Below are 18,061 nucleotides of genomic sequence, written 5' to 3' on the forward strand. Positions count from 1 at the left end.
CTTTCTAGACATCCCTTTTTGGTTTCTGAAACTAGAGGCTCTCCCTCTAGTTAAAAATGAGCTTCTGCGGTCTTATCTCCTATCAGTTCATCTTACCTCCTTTATTTTCTATTGTTCTTCATGTTCATAAAAAAACAGCCAGAATAACAACTAAGTCTATGGAATTCTCATACTACCAACATTCTGCTCATTTCCCTAAAATAGAGATCTTGGTACCCACATAAAGATTTACAAAGCATCCACTTGCCTTGTGAAATTTCCTTATATACTGAAAATAGTTAACACACCACACAATATATTTTTATTATTTTTTAAAGACTTATTTATGCATACAAGAACTGGGGTACAGGTCAGCTGTGTGGAGAGTGAGAGGATTCACCAGAGACAGAGTGGGGAGCAGAACAGGCAGATCGACTAAAATAACTGCTGAAGGGAGCAGTAGGGCGGGTCAGGAAAGGTGTGCTGCACAGTGCAGGTCAATTTGATCGAACTCATCCTGCAGTGGCTAAGGATAGCTTCATAGTGCTGTGCTTTAACCCCTTGTGCCACCAAGGAGGATCCATATATTTTAACTAAGCTATACAATTCCTATAAGTTCAAAGTCACCTGCAAGGTGACATTGTATCATACTACATAAATAATAGTACACATGTTAAGTGCTTAATTTGAAACAAGGCAAAATAATACAAGAATTAACTTGTAGCTAGATCAATACAATGAAATTTTTTTTCAGGGAAATGTAAATTCACTGGACATTTGGAACACATAAAATGACAGAAAAATGGATGATAAACAGAAAATCAACAAACCACTGAATGAAATTCATAAGATACATTACAGAGCTCAGTATTTATGCAACACTGTGAGATGCAAAGAAAATAATGGTAGACAACCCATAAGCATAACTATAAGGTATGATAATTTCTTTCTTGCAATTACTATTCATCCAAAAAATCTAAAAATATTTTGCAACTCAGTATTAGTAATAACTTCTGGCATTTCATTATTTTCCTTCTGCAGTTTAACATTTCTTACTGCTCTGAGGTCCCTGAAGCACTCATTCATTACTTCTGCTTTCTTTTTTTCCTTCCATAATTTGCAAATAGAAGAAAAGGTATGTTACTTTAAGGCAGGGTTTCTCAACTTTGCAACTACTGGAACTAATGACTCTTTTTTGTGAGAGATTGTTCCTTATAGACTGTGAAACAGACCCCTGGCTTCTTATACACTTGATATTAACAATCCACCATACCCCCCAAATTAGGGAAATAAAAAATATAACTTGACACTGCTAAACTACTCCTATTTGTGGGAAGGGGGTATAAAAAAAATCTGCTCAAATTTGGAAACTGCTGCTTAAAATATACATATATTTACACACACACACACACACACACAAACACACTAGACTGAAAGAAAAAAATCAAAAAGCAACACTGAGAGGACAAACAGAGACAGAAAGAGAAGAAAATGATAGAAAGGAAAGGTTAACATCTAAAAAAATAAATACATTTATTCACACATACCTAAGTTTCTCAATGGCTAAATGAACATAATTAAGTATATGAACAAATATTCTTAAGTCATGAAAAATACTACCTCTTGGCCCTCCCTGGTGGCGCAGCAGGTTAAAAGCAGCACTGAGAGGCTTAAGCCACTTCCTCATGAGTTCGATCCCCGCCTGCCCTGGAGGTGACCACATGGCGTGGCAGACCTCTCCTGGCCTGCCCGCTGCTCCCCTCAGCAGTGTGCTTTGTCGATCTGCCTGTTCTGCTCCCTGCTCTGTCTCTGGTGAATCTTCTCACCCACCGCATCTCTGGCCTGTACCCCAGTTCTGTATGAGTAAATAAATAAATCTTTAAAAAAAAAAAAAGATACTACCTCGGACCAAACTGCTTAGTCAGGACCATTACTGAAAACTTTGTGTACCTATAATGTATACAAATTAGTTTTAACTTTTTTTTTAAGACTTATTTATTTATTTGTACATACAGAACTGGGGTACAGGCCAGAGGCTAAGGGGCGGTGAGAGGATTCACCAGAGACAGAGTGGGGAACAGAACAGGCAGATCGACGAAGTACACTGCTGAGGGGAGCAGCGGGCGGGTCAGGAGAGGTCTGCCACGCCATGTGGTCACCTCCGGGGTAGGCGGGAATCGAACTCATGTGGAAGCGGCTTTAGATTCTCAGTGCTGTGCTTTAACCCACTGCGCCACCAGGGAGGGCCTAGTTTTAACTTTTTATGACACCTTACAAGACAATTAATTGAAAAGAAAAATAATATTTGCAACATGTATGAAAAAGTTTTAATATTCTAAAATACATATAGAAGTGTCATCTGTACCAGGGTAGCATAAAACATTCGGTTTTCAAGACACCTGCAACCCCATGTTTATTGTTGCTTTATTTACAATAGGAAAGACATAGAATCAACCTAAATGCCCAAAAGTAGATGAGTGGATTAAAAAGAGATGGTATATATACACAGCAATCAAAAAAGATACACTCATGACTTTTGCAGCAATATGGATGGGGCTGGAAGGGATCATATTAGTGGAATAAGTCAGAAAGAAAAAGAAAAATACCCGATGGTTTCATTCATAGCAGGAGCATAAAGGACCAGAAGGGGAAAAAAAAAATAATGAACAACTATATATCAGAGACATTTTATGGGGGTGGAGTGGGGAATGGGATCAAAAATGGGGGGGGGAGTACAGGGGACTATGGTGATGGCACACAGTTGATATGGTGATGGGAAGTCCATGGGGATTACAAATGAGATGGAAAAAGGCACAAAATGAAGTAAAATTAACTATTATAATAAAAAATGTTAAAAAAAACGTTCAGTTTCACCCCCTTTAATCTATAAACTACTATAGAACATCTATAGTTCAGCAAAAGTTCATCTCCATATTAAGTTAGGACACCAGAGATCAAATGCATCTGTGTATTGGAAGATGGGTAGAATGTGAAGCATGGGAGAGCAGTGAGGGAGGGGTCATCAATTTGTGGCAATGTTAGAATGGGAGGGCAGACAATGTAGTCAGCCACGTTCTAGGTCCAAGAGAATAAAGACTCACCACATAACTGAGACCCCACCAAGGAATGCCACATTGGCAGTGCACACAACTACCACCAATCCTCCATCTACTCCTACAGCAATTATACCTGCATGACAAGTGAAACCAGTAGCCCTAAACTCAGACCTTAAGTCCTAAAGTGGTCAATAATAGAGGCTGCCTGCATGGGTTGGAACTCGGACCCAGAATTCAAAGAGAAGAGTCAGCAGTGAAAGCAAAGAACTCAAATCTGGCCTCCCAACAAATGTGGTTATCCAGAACCTTGACTTTTCCCCACCATTCATCTCATACCTCCACCTCTGCCAAAGTGCAAAATGTGAGACACAGTAGCTGTTGCCCACTGCAGCTGCAATTACACCAGCAGCAGAAGGACACTGGTGGATCCAGAGACACAGGCAGCAACTGCTAGAGAACTTGGTCCTCTGGAAGAGGATAGCTACATGCAATTTAGATAAAAGAGACCAAAAACAAAAGCCATAGATTAACTTACTAGCAAAAAACGCATCTAATTAGCTAAGCTAAAATTAATACATGAAATCACTAAACTGTTAAAAACTGTAGTCAAGGCCCTCCCTGGTGGCGCAGCAGGTTAAAGCACAGCACTGAGAATCTAAAGCCGCTTCCGCATGAGTTCGATCCCCGCCTGCTCCGGAGGAGATCCACAGGCCAGGCAGATCTCTCCTGACCCGCCCGCTGCTCCCCTCAGCAGTGTACTTCGTCGATCTGCCTGTTCTGTACCCTACTCTGTCTCTGGTGAATCCACTCACCCTCCACATCTCTGGCCTGTACCCCAGTTCTGTATGAATAAATAAATCTTTAAAAAAAAAAAGCAGTAGATAACCTCTAACTAAGGTTACTCCCATCAGGCTATCATCAAATTTCTCAGCAAAAATCTAAATGCAAGGAGAGTAGAATAATATTTAAAATATTGAAAAATAAAGCAAATGGGCAAGCATATTCTATCTATTAAAGTTATCCTTAGAGAAAAATAAAAGTTTTTGTCAAAAAAAAATCACTGACAAAGTTTAACTACCACCAAACTTGCTTTAAAAGAAATATGAAAAGGGGTTCTTCCAACTGAAAAGAAATATGAAGTAAGAAGCAAAGCTTTGAATAAGGAGATAAACAAAATCATCAACTTGCAAATCTACCTCAGAATAGGACACTGAATACTGAATTGCAGCATAAAAGTTAAAGCAAAAGAAGAATTAAAAATAACTAGAGAAATTTCATGTTACAGTATAAAAAAGTCATTAAAAATTGTGACAAAAACATTAAAGGGAAAAATGAAAAGTAGGGAATATGAATAGGCAAATGCAGGTAAAGAGCTACCACAAAGAGGTGTTTTATATAAACTGCATGGCAACTATAAAACTCTGAAGCAAATGCACAAAGCACTAAAAAAATAAATAAAGATGAGAAAAACAACATGAAACCTACATAAAGTAGAAAACTGAATACAAGAGGAAAAAAACCAAAGGAGATATGAAACAACAAGTAAACAGCAGTAGTAGCCAATAACCAATCATAAATGTAAATACACTCAGCTGAATTAGCAAAGCCACAGGTTGACTAGATGGATTACAAAGCAACACCTAATTTTCTGCTATCGACAGGAGACTCAAACATAGGTATAAACTGAAGGAGTGGAGAAATGATACTGCAAACAAATTCTATACTTACAGTATTCCAGACAAAAAAAGAGGTGGAGGAATGGATAACAAGACACAATAATAGAGATCAAGTGATGAAAAATGGGTGAATACTTATCCTTTATTTTAATGAAGTAGCGCTTCTTAAAGGCCCTCCCTGGTGACACAAAGGGTTAGGATGCAGCACTGTAGTGAGAATTTGATCCCCAGCCCCAGAAGTGAGCCACAAGGTGTGCCAGTCCTCTCCTGACCTGTCCACTGCTCCCCTCAGCAGTGTACTTCGTCATCTGCCTGTTCTGCACCCCACTCTGTCTCTGGTGAATCAGCTCACCACCCCTGTACCTCTGGCCTGTTCCCCAGTTCTGTATGAATAAATAAATAAATCTCTTTTTTTAAAAAAAGTAGCACTTCTTAAAATACAGGCACACAATGAATCAGTATGAAAACATGTAAAACCAATGTTAGCAAACATAAAAGTAGATACTGACAGCATCACAATGATATTAGAAGTCTTTAAAACCACACATACCTCCAAAACCAATAAGGAAACAATGGCCATACATGAATAAGATGATACATAGAAACTCCATCCAAAAAAAAAAAATCTTTTCATGCACATGGATCATTCTTAAGAACAGATTATAGGAGAGGACAGAAAACAAGATACATTAACATATGATGCTTAACATCATACTGTGAATCATTTCTGTTCACAACAGTGAGTCTAGAGATCAAACACAGAAATAAAAGCTGGAAAAAGTGGAAATTAAACAACATACTACAAAACTACCAGTGGGGCAAAGAAATTTAAAAAATATCTGGAGACAAATGAAGGCATAACCTACTAAAATGAAAATGAAGGTAGAACCTACTAATTTGGATGTAGAAAAATAAAGTAGTACTTAAAGTACATCAAGAAACAAGAAAAATCTCAAAAATGTAATCCTGGAGAAAAACTAGAAAAAGGAAAATGCCAAAAGTCAGTAGAAGGAAAGACATAATAAAAATCAGAGCATAAATAAATTTAGATAAAAAATAAAGTACAAAAGCCCATTCTCGGGCCCTCCCTGGTGGCGTAGCGGATTAAAGCACAGCACTAAGAAGCTAAAGCCACTTCCGCATGAGTTCGATCTCCACCTGCCCCAGAGGTGATCCACATGGCGAGACAGACCTCTCCTGCCTCGCCCGCTACTCCCCTCGGCAGTGTACTTCGTCCATCTGCCTGTTCTGCTCCCCACTCTTGTCTCTGGTGAATCCTCTCACCCTCCGCATCTCTGGCCTGTATCCCAGTTCTATATGAATGAATAAATCTTTGGAAAAAAAAGTCCATTCTTTGAAATGATAAAATTCACAAACCTTTAGTGAGAATCTCTAACAAAAAAAAGTCAAGTAAATAAAATCAGAAATGAAGGAAAAATTACAACACAACAAAATATCGTAACAGACTACCATGAACATCTATATGCCAATAAACTGACGAACCTAAAATAAATTATTATTAGAATCATGTCACCTTCCAACACATAATCAGGAAGAAACTGAAAATCTGAACTGACTGATAACCAGTAAGAAAACTGAAAGAGTAATCAAGTCTCCCCCAAAAATCCAAATTTTAAGATCAAACAACTTCACTCGTCAATTCCACAAAATATTCTAAGATGTAACACCCACCCTTTGCAAACACTTCCAAACCTCACCTACAACATGCCAGAATACAGAAGTTATGATAAACAACTCTTCTAAATACAACTATAGAAAAACCAAATTTTGTGTTTAGAAAATGTTAACACCTCATCACCACTCAAAGAAAATATACTTAAATTACATTATTAATGAATTGCTAAAAAGGAACAACAGAAGAAAAGTTAAGGGTGGCTCTTCCTGATGGCACAGCAAGCTAGAGCTCAGCACTGCAAGCTCACTTTAGTGCAAGTTCAATCCCCAACCCTGGAGGTGATGCACATGGCATGGCAGACCTTTCCTGACCTGCCTGCAGCTCCCCTCAGCAGTGTACTCTGTTGATCTGCCTCTTCTGCTCCCCACTCTGTCTCTGGTAAATCCTCTCACCACTCCTGCACGTCTGGCCTGTACCCCAGTTCTGTATGCATAAATAAATAGATAAACATTTTTTAAAAAACAAGGTAATTAAGAAAAAGTAAAGGAAGATGCAACCAGGGTGGTGGTCATACTAGTAGTCAGTCAAAAAAGCTGGGGACTAGACAGAGATTTAGTTGAGTACATAGACTTTGTGTGGAGAATTTTATTCAGCAAATAGGGTGTATAGACTTACTTATATACAGGTACTGGGTTTGTTGGTCTTAGTTACAGAAAATCTGCCTGGCAGTATATTATAAGCAGTAGCGTATCCTCATATCTATCTGATGGGAGATATGAGCGAAATCTGCTATGCTTTTGATATCATAAAATCCCCAAACCAAGTTCCATTCTCCCCACACCAAGCTCCATATGCACCATAGCAAGAATACACAACCTGTATCGTGGGCAAGTAGCAATGTGGTGGGAATCCATTAAGCATGGAATAGTACTAGTTTTTCAGAGCAGGGCAAGAAGAGGGAGCTCAAATCACTCTTAATGAAATTACCACTCTCTACCCAGCATACTCATAAGTATTTGGACTCGACAATGCTGTCACATCCTCGTTTCCATCTAGTTAAAGAAAGAAGAACAAACAATACTCAAGACACTGTACTCAAACTAGGGAAAAAAAAAAAAAACAAGACAACACACATACCTAAGAGACATGGAATAACCTGACCAACAAGATGAGAAAGCTGAAAGAAAGACAGACATCTACAGGAAGGATACAGAATTTGAGAAAGCTTTCATATAATAACTAGGGGGAAATGCAGGAATTGTTACTGCCTTATCTGATTAATTACTTTCCAGCTAAAAACGGTCTATCAGGGTAAAAAGATGGGCACACTATAATGATCAATAAGATAATTAATTCACCAAAAGATTATAGCTATCATCAATAATTTACACACCCAACAGCTGTCCAAAATATTAAAAACAATATTAACGGAGAACTAGCAAAACACAGATAGTAACACAATTATACTAAGAGATCTCAACACATCACTAAAATCAAGAGATAGGTCACACAAGGAAATAATGGCCTTAAATGAAGCTATGAATCAAACAAACTTAACATATCTACAATGACTTCTATCCCACAAAAAATGCATATGCATCTTCTCAGGTGAACAGAGAACAGACTCAAGGATATATCAAATGTTGGGACCCTCAACGTGTATCAAAAAATACATGAAAACAGAAATTAGATAAAGCATCATCTTTGATTACAATGGTATAGCACTAGAAATAAACCACAAAAAGAATTCTAGAAATGAACAAGACATGTAAAGACTAAACAAAATGCTTTTGAATAATTCCAAGGTCAATGAAGAAATTTAAGAATTTAAAGGTATCTAGAGACCAATGAAAATGAAGTGAAAGTTAACATATCCTATGGAATGCTGTAAAAGCAATATCACACATAAAATACAGGTCTACCTCAACAAACAAGGGAAATCTCAAGCAACTTAATAACTTTACACCAGAAGTGACTAGAAAAATAAGAAATCAAGCAAAAGTTAAGAGGAAGGATATAAAAGAGGGGAAATTAATAATATTTAAAAAATAAAAGATCGATAAAACTAAAAGTCAGTACTTTGAAAGGAAAAACAAAATTGAAAACCATCTAGCCAGAGTTCAGAAGAAATAAAAAGTAAATAAAAAGAAATCAGAAATGAAATTTTAAAAGACTGCAGAGTTATATGGGATCATAAAAAATTATCATAAACATTTATATGCAAACAAACAGAACTAGCAGACATGGCTGAAATAGTTACTTGGAACAGAATAATCACAAGCACATAAGTCAAGATCAATCAGCAGGATTCCTGAAAACAAAAATCCAGGACCAGATGGCTTCTCTAGTGAATAATATGCCAAACCTTCAACGAGGATCTAAAAGCTATTTTTCTCAAACTATTCAAAAAATTAAAGTGGAGGGAAACCTCACAAACACATTTCACAAGACCAACATTACCCTGATCCCAAAACTAAACATGGACAAAACAAAAGAAATCTACTTTGATGAGCAGAGATGCAAACTTCCTCAACAAAGTTTTACAAATCATTTTAGCAATATGTGAAGAGACTCACACATCATGGCAAATTAGGTCTCATTCCAGGGATGCAGGCTGGTTCAACATATGTAAATCAATCAATGTCATTTACACATGAACAAAAAGAAATGTAAAATCACATGATGATTTCAATCAAACTAAAAAAGCATTTGTTATGATTCAAAACCTACTTATGACAACAACTTTCGATAAGGGAATAAAAAGAATATGACAACATATAAAAGCCATATATTATAAACCACAGCAAACACTGCAATAAATGGCAAAAAAGTGAAAGTATTTCCTTAAAATTCTGGAACAAGACAAGGAAGCACAATTTCACCACTATAGCTCAACACACTACTAAAGGTCTAAGTCAGAAGAAGGAAAGAACAAGACATAAATGGAATCAAAATGAGAAGAGATGGGAAACTATCACTACTTACAGATGATTCTTTTTGTGTGTGTATATGCATGTACAAAAAAAAATACAAGTCTTTACCAAAACCTAAAAGTATTAACTAAATATTTATATAACATTATGTATATCGGAAACTAAATATATATATACATATAATCCAGAAGATTCTACCAAAGCCTAAAGACAACTAATAAAGTGGCAGCATGAAAAATGAAGACCCAAAAATGCTGCATTTCTATATGTAAATAATAATTACAAGAAAGGAGAAATTAAGAAAGAATCCCCAAGTACAAATGTATCAAAAAGGACAAAATACCTGGGAATAAACGCAAAGGAGTAACGGATTTATACACTGAAAAACTGAGCCCTTGTCAAAGAAAATAAAAGATAAAAAGACATGAAAAGATAACTCCTGTTCATGGAATGAAAGAACAAACATTTTTTAAATGGCCATATTACCTAAGACAATATGTTTGACATCATACCTATCAAAATTCCAACATTCTTCAAGAAAATAGGGCAATCATTAAAAATTTGCATGGATCACAAATGACCCCTAACAGGAAAAGGAATTCCAAGAGAAAAGAATAAAAAATGTAGATATCACACTCCCTGACATCAAAATATACAACAGGGCTCTGTCCCTGGTGGCACAACAGGTTAAAGCTTTGCACCATGAAGTTCTCACAAGTCACTGCAGCATGAATTTGATCCCCAGCCAGGGGAGCTGACCCACATGGCGTGGCAGACCTCTCCTGACCCACCCACTGCTCCACTCAGCAATATGCTTCAATACATCTGCATGTTCTTTTCCCCACTCTGTCTCTGGTGAATCCTCTCACCCACCACACCTCTGGCCTATACCCCAGTTCCTTAAGCATAAATAAATCTTTATAAAAAATATATACAACAAAGTGATGGTATCAAAGCAGAAATACACATCAATGGGATAAGTGAGAGCAAAAAAAGTGAATCACACAACTATTTATGGATTTTCTTTGAAAAAGGAACCACAACCATAAAATAGAGAATGGGAAGCCTCTTTATAAAATGGTACTTGGAAACTTGGATAGCCACAATGAGAAAAATCTAACTAGACTCATAATTAAATCCACATAAATAATTCAAATTAGATTAAAAATCTGTATATAAACATATAAAGGCATAAAAACATAAAAGTAAACATAGGAGATATATTCCTGGACATCAACAGTAGAGATGTAGTAGTATATTTGGGGACACAGCTCTAATGGCAAGAGAAGTAAAATTAAAAATAAGCAAATAGGACTACATGAAAAAGAGTATCTTTTTTTTTTACAGAGAAAGGTATCATCACACAAACAAATTGGTTCCCTGGAGACTAAGAAAGATATCTGCATATCACACATATGGCAAGGGGTTAATTTAGTCAATTTCCAAAATATGTAAAGAACTCATATAACTCAATTAAATAAAACAAATAACTGAATCAAAAAAATGGGAAAACAGCCTAACAGATACTTCTCCAAAGAAGACACAGAACTGCCTACAAGTACATAGAAATATGCTCAATACCACTTAGTACAAGGATTTGCAAGTCAAATTCACAATGAGTATCATCTAACCTATATAATTAATGGGCTATATAAAAAATAATTGAAACAAATGTCAGTGATGTTGTACAGGAAAAGGGAACACCCATCCACTGCTGGTGGGAATGTAATGTGGAATATGGAGATTTCTCAAAAAAATAAAGGTGGTAATACCATATGACCATCAATATAATTTTTAGGTATACAGTCACAGAACATGAAAGCACTAAAAAAGATTTATGTGGTCCTTTGTTCATAGCAGCACTATTCACAATAGCCAAGCCATGGAACCAACCTAAACATCTATCAACAGACCACTAGATAAAGAAATCATGTACTATACATGCAATAAAATACTACTCGGTTACTTAAAAAGATAAAACAGTGCCTTTGGGAACAAAACGGATGATTTGTATGGGCACTGTGCTAAGTAAAATGGTATCTTACTTGCAGAATATAAATAACCAAGGAAACAAAACAGGTAAAAACAAGAATAATTCTTAGAGATTATGAAAAAAACATATTGGTTACCAGAGAGTGTAGGGGAAGAGTATAGGGGAGAGAAGGCAGGGTTGTGGCACTGAAGAATTGCTGGAGGGTGAATGAGTCCTGTGTGTGTTTATGGAGGTGTGTAATAGCAACCCCACACATTATATAGATAAGTACACTAGTGACAAATCAAAACATTTTAGGAAAAAAACTTTACAAGAAGTTGAAGAGTAGGGAAAATCTTAACTCATTCTGAGAGTCCCACGTTACTGATTGTAAAGCAGACAAAACTACAGGCAAATAAATATCTGTCAACACAGAATCAACAATACTCAACAAATATAGCAACCCAAATCAATAATATATTCAAAGTGTGTGTGTGTGTGTATTCATACACAATCAAGTGGGATTTATTCCAGGGATTAAGTATGCAACTATGTATGCAAAACATTTAGTGCAATGCAAGTCATCAAACAAATGAACAATAAAAATCATGAACATCTCAATACATAAACATCTGAAAAGATTCAACATCAATTTATGGTAAAAATTCTTAATAAAACTGATATAGAAGAAACTCACTTCAACAAAAAAAGGCCGTACATGACAATTCCACAATAAAAGTCACAATCAATGATGAAACCTGAAAAATTTTCCTCTAAAATCAGTAACAATAAAAATATGTTGGCTCTCATTACTATCAATATAGTATTGGAAGTTCTAGTCTGAACAATCAGACAAGAAAAAGAAAAGGCATCAAAATTGGAATGGAAAAAACTACAGGTATCACTTGGCTAAAATCTACTAAATCTATCCCACTAAAGTCTACAGGAAATAATCAGTATAGTGAAGTGACAGGCTATCACATCAAATAAAAAAATCTGTTGCATTTGTATAGGCAAATGATAAACTAGAAGAGAAAGGAGTCAAAGAAGACAATGCTATTTCAGTTGCATTAAAAAAATTATATACACAAGAATAAATCTAACAAAGGAGGTGAAAGGCTGCAAGGAAAACTAGAAAAAAAATAGTAGAAAAACAGTCTATACTCATGAATGGAAGATTTAGCATTTTTATTATTATCATTACATAAAGCAATATATAGATTCAACACAAAGCATATCAAAATCTAAATGACATTCTTAATAGAAATAGAACCAAAAGTCATGAAAGTTTTATGGAACCACAAGAGACCCCTAATTGCCAAAGCAATCCTCAAAATACAGGGAAAAAAAGTGTTATACCGTGAACCGCTACTTCAAAAAATACTGTGAAGCTGTAATACTAAAAGTATCATGGTACTGGAATAAAAAAGTCACAGATTAGTGGACTAGAACAGTGAGTCCACAATAAAATGCACATTTATATGGACAACTATTTATGACAAGGAGCCAAGAACACACAATAGAGAAAGAAAAGTTTCTTCAAAAATTATGCTGGGAAAACTGAATAGCCACAAGCAAAGGAATGAAATTATACCGTTCTTACATTCATTCACAAAAATGAACTCAATGTGTTAAAGTATTAAATACAAGACAAGAAACTGTGAAATACATAACAGAAAATCTGTGGTAAGTTCTTTGACATCGCCCTTAGTGGTATCTGTGGGTTCAATTCCAATAGGATGGGAGTAAAAAAGTAAACTTTTAAAAAAGTGACAATAATCAATTAAAATGATTCTGTGCTGTGAAGAAGAAACCAACATCAAGGTGAAAATAAATCCTATTGAATGGGTTAAGATATTCACAAACCATATAATGGACAAGGGGCTCACATCAAAAATAAATGAGGAATTCACATATGAACAACTAATTTAAATAAAACAAAAAGACCCAAGAATATACAATGGAGAGAGAAAAGTTTCTTCAACAACTGGTGCTGGGAAAACTGGATAGACACAAGAAAAAGAATGAAACTACACTACTAACTTCTACCATACACACAGATTAATGCAAAGAAAATTAAAATCATGAATCAAAACCTAAAGCCATAAAGTACATAAAAGAAAATAAGTGGTTAGACCTTCAACATTAACTTAGCAATGTCTGTGGATTGTACTTCAACAGCAAGGGATGCAAAAGAAGGGATACATCAAACAAAGGGATTCTGCACAAACTATCATCAAAATGAAAAGGCAAGCCACTGAATGGGAGAAGATATTTGCTAATCATGTATCTATCAAGTGGTTAATGACCAAAATACATAAACAACTCCTGAAACTTAATAAAAACAAAAGGTACAGTTACAAAATGGTAAAGGGGGCCTGGTGGCGCAGTGGGTTAAAGCACAGCACTAAGAAGCTATTAAGCCACTTCAGCATGAGTTCGATTCCTGCCCCAGAGGTGGCCCACATGGCACAGCAGACCTCTCCTGATCTGCCCACTGCTCCCCTCAGCAGTGTACTAGTCAGTTGGCCTGTTCTGCTCCCTACTCTGTCTCTGGTGAATCCTCTCTCCGCCCCTGCACCTCTGGCCTGTACCCGAGTTCTGTATGCATAAAGAAATAAATCTTAAAAAAAAAACATGTGGTAAATATACACAATATAATACAACTCAATTATAAGAAAAAAATGAAATCTTGCCATTTGCTACAACATTGATGGATTTAGAGTGCGTTAAGTTAAATGAAAGAAGTCAAAGAAAGAAATGCCAGCTGATTTCACTCATACAAAGAAGAAAAGCAAAGCAAAACAAAAATACTCAGATTCTGATAACAGAATGACTGATGCTTATCAGAAGGAGATAGGGGTATGGGTAAAACAAAGGGGGTTTATAGTATGGTTTTAAAGTGTAAACTAGACTTTTGGTGGTATTCATAATGTAGTATGTACAAAAATCAAAGTATAATGCTGTATACCTGAATATCATAAGCCAATATTACCTGAATAATAAAATATATATAAACCTAACCACCTATAAAAACATGATCTAATAAATGAGTGGATAATAGATTAACAATTAAAATATTATGAATTACAAATAAATTGAATCAAAGAAAGTTCAAGACTTTTTACAACTATCAAAAGAAATTTAAATGAAATAACAAAATATAATTTTGTGCCTAATAAATTAGTATTTAAAATAGTCCAAAACCTAGTGTCATTAATAATTACGTGAACCTGATATACACCTACATTTCTAGATATGCCATAAAATGGTATGATTCATTTGTAAAACCACTTTGGCACTGTGCTTTAGGAGGAGTGAAAATATGCCCACCCACTGACCAATTCTTAGAAATCTATCCTAAGGACACAAGTGATTATAAAAAAAAATTACATGTACAAAAAAGGTAGAGTTATTTATAATACTTTAGTATTATAAATGAGTGAATAATACTAAAGTATTATAAATAACCTGTGTCCAAGGACATGGTTAAGTTAAGAATATATGACAAGACTATTAAGGAACAGTTAAAATATGAAGAGTATAGCAGTATGGTAAAATTTTAAAAATTAAATTAAAAACTAAAGAAGAAATATAAACTTTTAACTATACTATGATTTAATTATGTAAAATATTAATACATGTATGAATAAAGACTAAAAAGTGAAAAATGAAACAAACTTCTCTGTGATAAAAGTATCACCTATCCTCAGGGGTTTAATTCCAAGACCCACCAGCAGATGCCTGAAATGACAGTATGACCCACGCATATACTAAGTTTTCTCCTATACATACATGGCTATGATATTTAATTTGAAAATCAGGCTCCATAGGAAATTAACAATAACTAATAACAATATTAATAAGATACAGCAATCCTATCAATAAACTATTAAAAAAGCTACATGAATGTTGTCTCTCCTCGTTCTTGTCTTTCTCTAAATAATCTTAGTGTACTTAGTATTTTCAGACCAGTTGACTCTAGGTAACTGACCACAGAAAATAAAACCAGGGATAAGGAAGGACTACTGTTTTGAAAATTTCACTCAACACTAATGACAATGATTTTTATACAAAATACAAGTTGTCTTATTAGGTTCTACATAGTGATCACTAACAGATATTCAAGAATATTGTATTTTTAATTCAATAAATATTATGTATGTTACATATTTGACAACAGCAGTATATAACATTTCTTCTTTCCATCTTATCAAGTTTTTGTTTGTTCATCCAATACCTGAGATACAACATTTACATAATTTTCTCAGTTATTTGGTAATGTCAACAGCCCTAAGGTTCTATAGAATATATTCCCTTTGAATACATCATATTAAGTATGATGACCACCAAGTCTAATTTCCACTTTAGGACCATACTACAAATCCCCTTTGTTTTACCCATACCCATATCTCCCTCTGGTAATTAGTCAATCATTCTGTTGTCAGAATCTAAGAGATTGTTTTGTTTTGCTTTGTTGATCTTCCTTGCATGAGTGAATCAGATGGCAGTGCTTTCTCTGTCTTCTTTCATTTAACTTAATACATTCTAAGTTTGAATACATGCAGGTACTGCTTTTAAAGTACTTCTTGCTTTTCTTACTTATCTACAGAGTAAATTTGTTGCCTTAATATGTTAGTATGGCTGGGCCCCTATAAGGCCCCTATAAATCCTTAACAGTTTAGAGTTCCTGGGTACCCTTCTGATGCATAATAACACTTTATCAGGAATATTTTCCCTAATTATTAGTGGCTAATAACATACTACAAAAATACAAATAAGAGTGTTTGCTTTTACACAATCCTTGAGTAATTCACTAGCAAGAAATCTATCACAGTCTTGAATATATAGCAACTTTGAGGAAGAGGAACAGTTAGTCAATATGCATTTTCTCAAAAACAACAGTAAAGGGAAAGTCACACAATTAAGAATGTCTTCTATGTGTTTTCATAAAGTATACTCTGAATCAATTATAATTTCTATGAAAATTTACGTATTAGCAATATAGCTTTCACCATAACCAAGGAAAATTAAGTATTAAAATGAAAAACTACAGGTAAATTATTTCCACAACCCTATGCTAAAATAGGCACTATAATATCATAATTGGATTATTATTCTAAAAACTATAGTATTTCCTACACTAAAAGCATGAAGTAAGCTTCAGCATATATAATTATGTTGATGATTTAATTACTTCAAAGTAATATAAAGGATAAGTAATGCTATCTGACCCACTGTTACTGAGGAATTTATTTCCCCCAAGTCACAAAAGCAAAATAGCAACACAGTTCTAACACTGGTTAAAACAAAGCAACCAATCAGTATAATTTTAGTCAGGAAAAAAAGTGCCTATTTCTCAGTCTATGGTTATTAAGGGTATGGCAATCTTTGAAAAACAATACAACAAATACAACAATACAACCATGTAGTTATGACACTTTTCTACATCTGGGGAGCTGAGATGGTTATGGTCAGGTTCCAATTATCAACTATGGGATTTTTTCTTTTGAGTAGTGATAGGAGCATGCTAACTTTGTCTTGATGTCACAAAACATTTCTTTATAATTAGCAAAATTGCCAAATTCAATTTGTGATAGATTAATCAAATGTATATATGTATAAAAGACATCTTGATATTAAATATTCCATTTAGATCCATTATGCCTGAGTTGTGTTTTTCCAAAGTAAATACTTTAAAAATGTCTTGATTTTTTTTGAGACAGCACAGGTTTACATTATATGATTCAGCAGTATACGATCACAGTCCTTCAAACTATGTTATCACACTGCACCCAAAACCTAAGCACCCATAGTCTTCCATCACAGTTCAATAGGCATCTTCTATATTTTGCTCACCACCCTCCCACACTCCTCCTCTGCCAGACTCAAATGTACAAATTTCTAGGAATTTCTAGGATACTAGTTTAGTTCAATCTGACCACTTATTTTGTTTCTCTATATTCAACATATAAATCTTCCAGAATTTGCTTTTTTTCCTTCTGACTTTATTCCGTCCAGTTTCATCCATGTGGTCTAAAATGGCAAAAGGTCATCTTTTACTTTAGCTAAGTAGTATTCCTGTGGGAATATATACCATTTTCTACTGAATCTAAATCTCTTTTTATACGCATTTAGGTTGTTTCCATAACTTGACTATAATAAAGAGCGCTGCAATGAACACAAGAGTACATATCTCCTTTCAAATGAGTGTTTCTGCATTCTTTGGATAGATACCTTAGAGTATAATTACTGTATCATATGGTAGATCTATTCTTAACATTTTGAGAAACCTTCATACTATTTTCCATCAGGTTGAAACGGGTCTACATATCCACTAATAGTGTATGAAGGTTCCCTTTTCTCCACAACCTAACCAATACTTGCTTCTAGCTTGTTTTGGATGTGGGCCATTTTACAGGTGTGAGATGGCACCTCATTGTGATTTTGATTTGCATTTCCCTAATGATAAGTGACAATAACTATTTTTTCATGTGACTGTTGGCCACCTGTATGTCTTCTTTGGAGAGGTGCCTACTTACATTTTCTTTCCATTTTTTAGTAGGTTATTTACTTTATTTTTGTTGTGTTAGATGAGGTACTTGTACATCTAAGACATCAACCATTTGTCCAAACACACACAGGTATGGTGTGGAAATACATTCTGCCATTCAGTAAGGTGTGTCTTTGTTTCAGTGATAATATCTTTTACTGTGTAGGAGCTTTTTAGTTTGATGTCACTGTAACTGTTCATATTTTCTTGATACCCGTACTGATGGAGATCAATCTATAAAGCCATCACTGTAGCC

The 18,061-nt window shown here is 35.0% G+C and overlaps 1 protein-coding gene across 1 annotated transcript in view; it reads right to left on the bottom strand.

Moving 5' to 3' along the window:
* Nucleotides 1-18,061, bottom strand: part of BRWD3 (bromodomain and WD repeat domain containing 3) — a 158,689-nt gene that overhangs the window by 99,157 nt on the left and 41,471 nt on the right. The window lies entirely within an intron of this gene.

This window comes from Condylura cristata, unplaced genomic scaffold (assembly GCF_000260355.1).
Source record: "Condylura cristata isolate star-nosed mole 26May11 unplaced genomic scaffold, ConCri1.0 scaffold00019, whole genome shotgun sequence".
NCBI classification, from domain to species: domain Eukaryota; kingdom Metazoa; phylum Chordata; class Mammalia; order Eulipotyphla; family Talpidae; genus Condylura; species Condylura cristata.